The following is a 7,545-nucleotide window of genomic DNA, read 5'->3' as shown; positions in this document are numbered from 1 at the left end:
TGACGACGACGGCGGTGCTCCGGCGATCCTCGGCGGAAATGGAGGGGTGGACGAGGACGGCGACGGCTTGGCGATCACGACGGCGGCCTTCCCGAGCGACGACGACGACCGGAGCGGCGGCGGCACACGGCTGGACGAACTGCGGCGACGGCGGCGCACGGCTACTCGGGGCTAGGGCACTACGAGCGGCGGCGGGCTAAGACGAGGGTGGCGGCGGAGAGAGGAAGTCTCGGGGGTCCTTATAAAGGGGCTAAAGGGTGGCGACGAAGGCCCAGGGCGGCCGGCGACGGCGATGGAAGGTTAGGGTTCGAGGGAGAGAGACGAATCCGATTCGAGATCGAACCCGATGATTTCCAAACGATTTTAGCCGATGATTCCAAAAGGGAAAAGGTAGAGGAGACCTCGGGGATCATTTCCCCTCTATTAATTCGACCAGATCGGGAAAGTGGCGGCCGAATTTTGGAAGGGCGGCGGCGGAGACGCGCGGCTAGGGTTCGACCGGGCGGCGGGAGGTTGACGACGAGTCTGATAGGTGGGCCCCACCTGTCAACGGGAGGGAGCGCGCGCGCGCGAGCGGCGGCTCGGCTGCGGGCCGACTGGGCCGGGGAGAGAGAGAGAGCGGTTTTGGGCCGACTTTCGGCCCAAAGCCAAAAGGAGGAATTTTAAAACTTTTTCAATTTAAATTATTCATGAAATACAATTTCATTTATTAAAAATATTTCCTTGGCTCAAATAAATCCCAGAAAAATCTAGGAACTATAGAATCAAGTGAAGTATTTAATAAAATTTTATCTGGCCCACTTTTATATTGGAATTTATTATTTAAAATTAGATCTTCTCTTCTAGGCTTTTAAAATTATTTCTAATAATTCCAATTAAACAACAATTTATATATTTGGGATTTTTAGGGTGTGACAATTGCGTCGGCGTGCGTGGATCCTCCTCCGCATCCGCCGGTGCACAGCTCCTGCTTGGTTTTCGTCGGCCCGAGCACAGCTACTAGGCTCTACCTGCCATCCCTGTCGTCTTCGTCGCGTTTGGCTCCGCGCCACGCCGCACCCGTGACATCTGAGGGAAGGAGAGAGAGTTTAGTAGTACTCCATATGACATGTGGGGCCTGCTAATTTTTTTTTGGGGGATTGGATTGCCACGTTAGCGCCACATGTATACCATGTAGGACAAAACTGTTTCGATGAACTGCCACATGTACACGTAGGATGAAAAACACTCTATATTGAGTAGGGGGATAATTCGTCCGGTTTTAAAAGTGGTGTGAAATATCTGGTATTCGAGTTTATGGGGGTAATTCGATCGACGCGATAGTTCAGGGGGTAATTTGTATTTTTTTTCTTAAATTAAATAGTGATGAATAGTTTTTTTTTTCCAAAAATTGATCGTTGGACACAACAAGCTCAGTAACACAATGAATTTTTAAAATGAATAGTGATGAATAAAATTAAATTAAATAGTGTATTTTCAACAAAAAAGAGTCAAGAGTCAGTAGGACACAACTAGTTCAATCAAGACCAACTAGTTCAATCAAGACCAGGAAATCCAAGGCCCAGAATAAACAAAGTAGACCCTTTAGCAAATATTGCACGATCTACCCATCTCAACTTTCAGTGTTTCTCGCCGCCAGCGTCCATGCCTCGGTTTATAAGGTAGTGCAATGTACGTTCGGTTAGCGAGGTGGGACTAAATCCGCACAAGCACAGTAGCTGTACCGTATGGGCCTCAAATTAAGTTCTGCAAAGCGAAAGGCCCGCAGCCCATATGTGCGCTGGGCTCACGCGCCGGCTGAGGCTGAGGCTGCTCACCATCGTCAGGAATAAGTTCATCTAAGGTCCCTTAACTTGTCAACGAATCCGATTTTCGTCCCTCAACCGGAAAATCAGACACAACGAGTCCCTCAAGTATCAAAACCGGTGCAGATGAGGTCCTTCGGCGGTTTTGAGGGCAGTTTTGGATGACGTGGTGCCTACGTGGCTAATTTGACTCGGTCTTCATCTGACGTGGCGCTTACGTGACAATTTGACCCGAAAAAATAATAAAACCCGTGGGACCCACATGTCAGTTTCACACATAAATTAATAAAAAATGGTGGGGCCCATGTGGGCCCCACATGTCATTCTCACCCCTCTTCTTCTTCTTCCTCCTCTCCCTCCATCTCCCTTTCTTCATCTCTCTCCCCTATCCTCTCTCCAGGTGCGACGGAGAGGCAGCGGCGCACAGCGGCCGGCGGGAGAGAAGGGAGCAACGCGGCGGCGGAGGCACGGCTCCGGCAGCTGTGGGCGGAAGAGGAAGGGGCGGTGGGAGTTGGCCCTGGCTGCGGCAAACGGTAGGACATGAGCTGCACAACCGAGGCCCCGCGGCGCCGACTCCTTCTTGATGTCACCGGCGCCGCCAAGGCTGACGAGGTGGACGCGGTGGTGGTGGAGGAGGAGGAGGACGGCGGCACGGCGCGGTTCCATGAGCGGAGGCTGGTGGTGGTGTTTGTGCTGCCGTCCCAGCCGATGTGCGCCACGTGCTGGCGGTGGTGGTCCGCCGCGCCGCCACCCTCGCCGCCACCGCCTAGACACGTACACAACATCACTAATACCAAACTCCTAAATCACCCCGCAAAAAACAATCGACAAGATAGAGCAGAAGTGAAGAATAAGCATCCAAGACTCCAAACAACGAACCTTGGGGCTTCTTGCCGCTCTTGCCGCCTCCATCGACGACGTCCACGCTGGATCCATTGCGGCAGGTGGAGAAGGGGATCACGATGAACCGGTCCATCCGTTGCTGCTCCTTGCCACTATTACTCATGGCTATCTAGCCACTGCTAGCTAAGCTGATACTATCTTGGAATCAAATCGCTTGCCGCTTTGGCTGAACCTGTACTGGTACGATCATTTTTGGTAAAAGAAAGGGTTAATTAAGAAATGGGGTTCTTGACCCTTGCTAAAAAAAAAATCTTGGAATCAAATCAATGTCTGCTCCTCGCCAGCGTGCGCTGCGACAGTGGCCAGATGCTGAGCGATGGGAGCAGCACCTCCGCGGCCTTGGCGACTGGTGCCGCGGGAGCGGTGGAGCCGGTGGCGGAGCCTCCCTCCGCGGCCGACGCATGCTGGCTCCCCTCGGCGGCGGCGGCGGCTCTGGGGGCGTCCTCCGCCATGGCTGCGGGTAAGTGGGAGAGGGAGAGATCTATGGCGTGGAGAGGGGAGAGGCCGAGAGGGAGAAAAGAAGCTCCGCCGCCCCTTCCTCTTCCGCCCACAGCCGCCGGGCCGTGCCTCCGCTGTCGCGCCGCTCCCTCCTCTCCCGCCGGCCGCCATGCGCCACTGCCTCTCCGTTACGCCTGGAGAGAGGATCCCAATCCGAGAGAGAGATGAAGGGAGATGGGGAGAGAGAGGAGGAAGAAGAGGGATGAGAATGACAGGTGGGCCCACTTTTTTATTATTTTGTGTGTGGAACTGACGTGTGGGTCCCATGGGTTTTATTATTTTTTCTGGATTAAATTGCCATGTAAGCGCCACGTCAGTGCCACATCAGATGAAGACCGAGTCAAATTAGCCACGTAGGCGCCACGTCCGCCAAAACCGCCCTCAAAAACGCCAAGGGACCTTATCTGCACCGGTTTTGATAGTTGAGGGACCCGTTGTATCTGGTTTTTCGGTTGAGGGACGAAAATCAGATTCGTTGACAAGTTAAGGGACCTCAGATGAACTTATTCCCCATCGTCAAGAATCTGCCACGCGCGCGCACACACGCAACTAGATGATCTCGTACCTATGGGGCTGCATGCCCCAGCATGACTGGCACCGTCTCCATCTTGGCCCAGACACTCTGCAGGTAACCTGGCATCACGGTGATCACGTACACCATGATCGAGATGGTGAGGGTGTAGTTGTTCCTACCGTCCATTGCTCAGGATGATCGGAGGTGTCTTTTGTCTCTCGGAAGCAGCGGTGGTCGTCGCCAGACTTCATAGAGGTGGATCTCCACGCCACCAAACCCCTACTCCCACCCAACGACCAGGATACTTCTAAACCAGGACAAGAACATATTAAACCAGGTCAGGATCGCGGTGATCACGTTTCACGTACACCATGATTGAGATGGCGACGGCACAGTCGTTCCTACTATCCATTGCTTAGCGGGGCCACAAGAGTTTTCTCGCTCGCTCGCTCTCTCTCTCAATCTCGCTATAGCTCATCGCCGCTTTCTCCGACCTCTCCCCTCCCTTTTCGTTGGTGGTTCACCACAAACAGAGGGTGTGAGAGGGGCCGGGCCTTCTTGCATTGCTTGCCTAGTAGTAGTAGTAATCGTCGTCTTTTTTGTCAGGTTCTCCTGTTAAGTCGCATCAATTCCATCGGTATTTACCTTTTGCTCGAGGTGGTCGAAGGTGGCTTTCGTCTCTTGAAAGCGGCGGCGGTCATCGCCAGATTTCCTAGAGGTGGATCTCCACGCCGCCAAACCCCTACTCGTAGTCGATGGCCAGGGTACTTGCAGACCAGGACAATAACAGATTGTGTCGGCCTTTTGTTCGATCTCAGGCGAGGTCTTTCCGAAGGGGGCAGCCATGCATATATATTATTGATCTCCGGTGAAGAATAACCTCGCAGCGGCTGAAGTATTCTAGCTATGCCGAGGTGCCCTGAACCTCCGTGATGGCGACGAGTCCTCGATTCCGCCGGGGCGCGTGGCTCCTCCTCCGCATCCACCGGCGCACAACTCCTCCTTAGTCCTCGCCGACGAGCATGGCTCCTTGGCTCCACCTGCCATCCCTGTTGTCTCCATCGTGTTTGGCTCCGCGCCACGTCGCTCCCGCGACGTCGGAGGGGAGAGAGAGAGTTTAGTTATGATCTTTTTTTGGATTAGATTGCCACGTTAGCGTCACATGTATGTCATGTAGGACAAAACCGTTCGGAACTGCCACATGTACACGTAGGATGAAAACCACTCTAAATTGAGTCAGGCGTAATTCGTCCGGTTTTAAAAGTTTATGGTGTGAAATATCTGGTATTTGAGTTTATGGGGTAATTCGATGTAGGCGATATTTCAGGGGGTAAAAATTATTAGTGATGAATTAAATTAAATTAAATAGTGATGAATAGCGTTTTTTTTACCCAAAAAGTGAACGTACGGCAACGAGTTCAGTCGCGACCAGTCGCGCGCGGCCGCGCGCGCGCGATCAGTGCCCCCTCTAGTCCGATCTCTTGCCTATATATACGTCCTATATGTATATACGTATATATATACCATATATATACATACGTATAAACTTTGTATATGTATATACAAAGTTTATATGTGTATATACATAATATATACATACGTGTGTATATATACATAATTTTTATATGCATGCACTTTTAATGTATAAAAAGATATACACATGTATATAAAGTTTATGTGTATATACGTATAAAAAACTAAAAAATACATATATATAAACTTTATATATGTGTATACAAACTTTGTATACGTATATATAAAGTTGGTATATGTATGTATAAAAACCCAAAAAATACACATATACGAACTTTGTATACAAGTATATAAACTTTATATACTTGTATACAAATATATACTTGTATACAAAGTTTGTATACGTGTATATAAAGTTTGTATTCGTATGTATACAAAGTTTGCATACATACGTATTAGAAAACGGACAAACAGAAAAATATACGGGAAGAAAAAAAAAGGAAAAACGAAAACCGGAAAAGATACAGAAGAAAAAAAAAACAGTAAAAACAAAAAAAAAAAGGGAACCGTACGCCCATACGCGACGTCGGCCGCCTCCTCTGTCGCGCGCGGAAGGGCTATTAGCCCACAACACGAGAAAGCCCAAAAAAATACATAAGCCAGTGTTGGGCTAGTAGTAGGGGTGAACTCGCCGTAGTCGCTTATTAGCGATTTCGACGAGTTCAATCGGGCCGCTGAAATCCAAGGCCCAGAATGAGCAAGTTATACCTAAACAATATATGGTCTCGTGCAAATCCGATCACGAATATTGCACGATCTGCAAAGCTCAAGTTCCAGTGTTTCTCGCCGGCAGCATCCATGCCTCGGTTTATAACGTAGTGCAATGTTCATTCGGTGAGCGAGGTGGGACTAAATCCGCACAAGAACAGTAGCGGCACCGTATGGGCCTCAAATTAAGTTCCTCAAAGCGAAAGGCCCGCAGCCCATATGTGTGCTGGGCTCGCGCGCCGGCTGAGCCATCGTCAAGAATCTGCCACGCAGTCAGAGTGGTGTGGCCGTACGTCGTCCTGCAAATTCTTGCATGCGAATTCGATGCGTGCATTGGACGGACGGATTGTGTTGGCTGTCGTTTCGCCTTCGATGCCACGCGACGGTCCACACGCATACACACCATGATCGAGATGGCAAGGGTGTAGTCGTTCCTACTAGCCATTGCTTAGGATGATCGGAGGTGTATTTCGTCTCTTGGAAGCAGCGGTGGCCATCGCCAGACTTTCTAGAGGTGGATCTCCACACCGCCAAACCACTACTCCTAGCCAATGACTAGGGTACTTCTAGACCGGGACAAGAACAGATTGAATTCATGTGCTGATGCGAATCAGGATTGAAAATGATGCATGTTTCATTGGTAGTTGCTAATCCGCCTGCAAAAGGAAAATGTCGTTTAGTTAGAATTATGTGATTTATCACGGTGGCAAATATGTTGAGGAATAGAGGATATATGTTGACAGCTGGAAATCTTCTCATATCCTTATTTGATTCCAAATCCTTCTAAATACACCACATCATACAGCAGCATAAACAATATAGTTTTCATAGATTTGTCCACAACATAATCCACAATGGTTCTTAACGATCCCAATGCAGTCTGAAAATTATTCTCTCCATATTTTAATGTATGACACCGTTAACTTTTTTAACCAACGTTTGACAATTCGTCTTATTCAAAAATCGACAAATATAAAAATATTTATGTCATGCTTAAAAAACATTTGATGATAAATCAAGTCACAATAAAATAAATGATAATTACATAAATTTTTGAATAAGACAATGGTCAAACGTAAGAAGTAAACGGCGTCATACATTATCTAGGCAAACGTAGTATCATGGGTAGCAGCAGCACAGGTATATGATGACAATGACTCAGTGAGTACAAAATCTAGTATCTCTGAAGGAAACAGAAGGCAACAATAAGTCAATAACCTGAGAAATTTCAAGAGATAAATCATGTTCAGGGTAACAGGTTCTTTCAGAAATATTTGCCGCAACCAAAATTGTAGTTACTCAATCCATGCTGCTAGGATGTCTAGTGATGCAAGCAACACAACATGCATGGATTGGGGATATAATATCAGGACTGAACTGTGATTCAAAACTCAATCTCAGTGTTACTTCCAGACCTCAAACATAATATTCAGACCTCAAACTTATTATTATTATTTTTTTAAAAAAAGAAGAGTAGAGTCCAGATTTGAGCTGTTATCTCAGCAACTCCACAAACCACACCAGACCTCAAGAATGGATTAAAAAAAAAGGAGAATTCATCAGATAAAGGGATGATGGTATGGA

The 7,545-nt window shown here is 48.3% G+C and overlaps 1 pseudogene; it reads right to left on the bottom strand.

Annotated features, from left to right (window-relative positions):
- Nucleotides 1–2,177: 2,177 nt before the first annotated feature.
- LOC127753804 (uncharacterized) lies at nt 2,178–2,811 on the bottom strand (annotated as a pseudogene).
- Nucleotides 2,812–7,545: the final 4,734 nt, after the last annotated feature.

This window comes from Oryza glaberrima, chromosome 11, assembly GCF_000147395.1.
Source record: "Oryza glaberrima chromosome 11, OglaRS2, whole genome shotgun sequence".
Classification (NCBI taxonomy): domain Eukaryota; kingdom Viridiplantae; phylum Streptophyta; class Magnoliopsida; order Poales; family Poaceae; genus Oryza; species Oryza glaberrima.
This window is presented reverse-complemented; position numbering and strand designations above follow the sequence as displayed.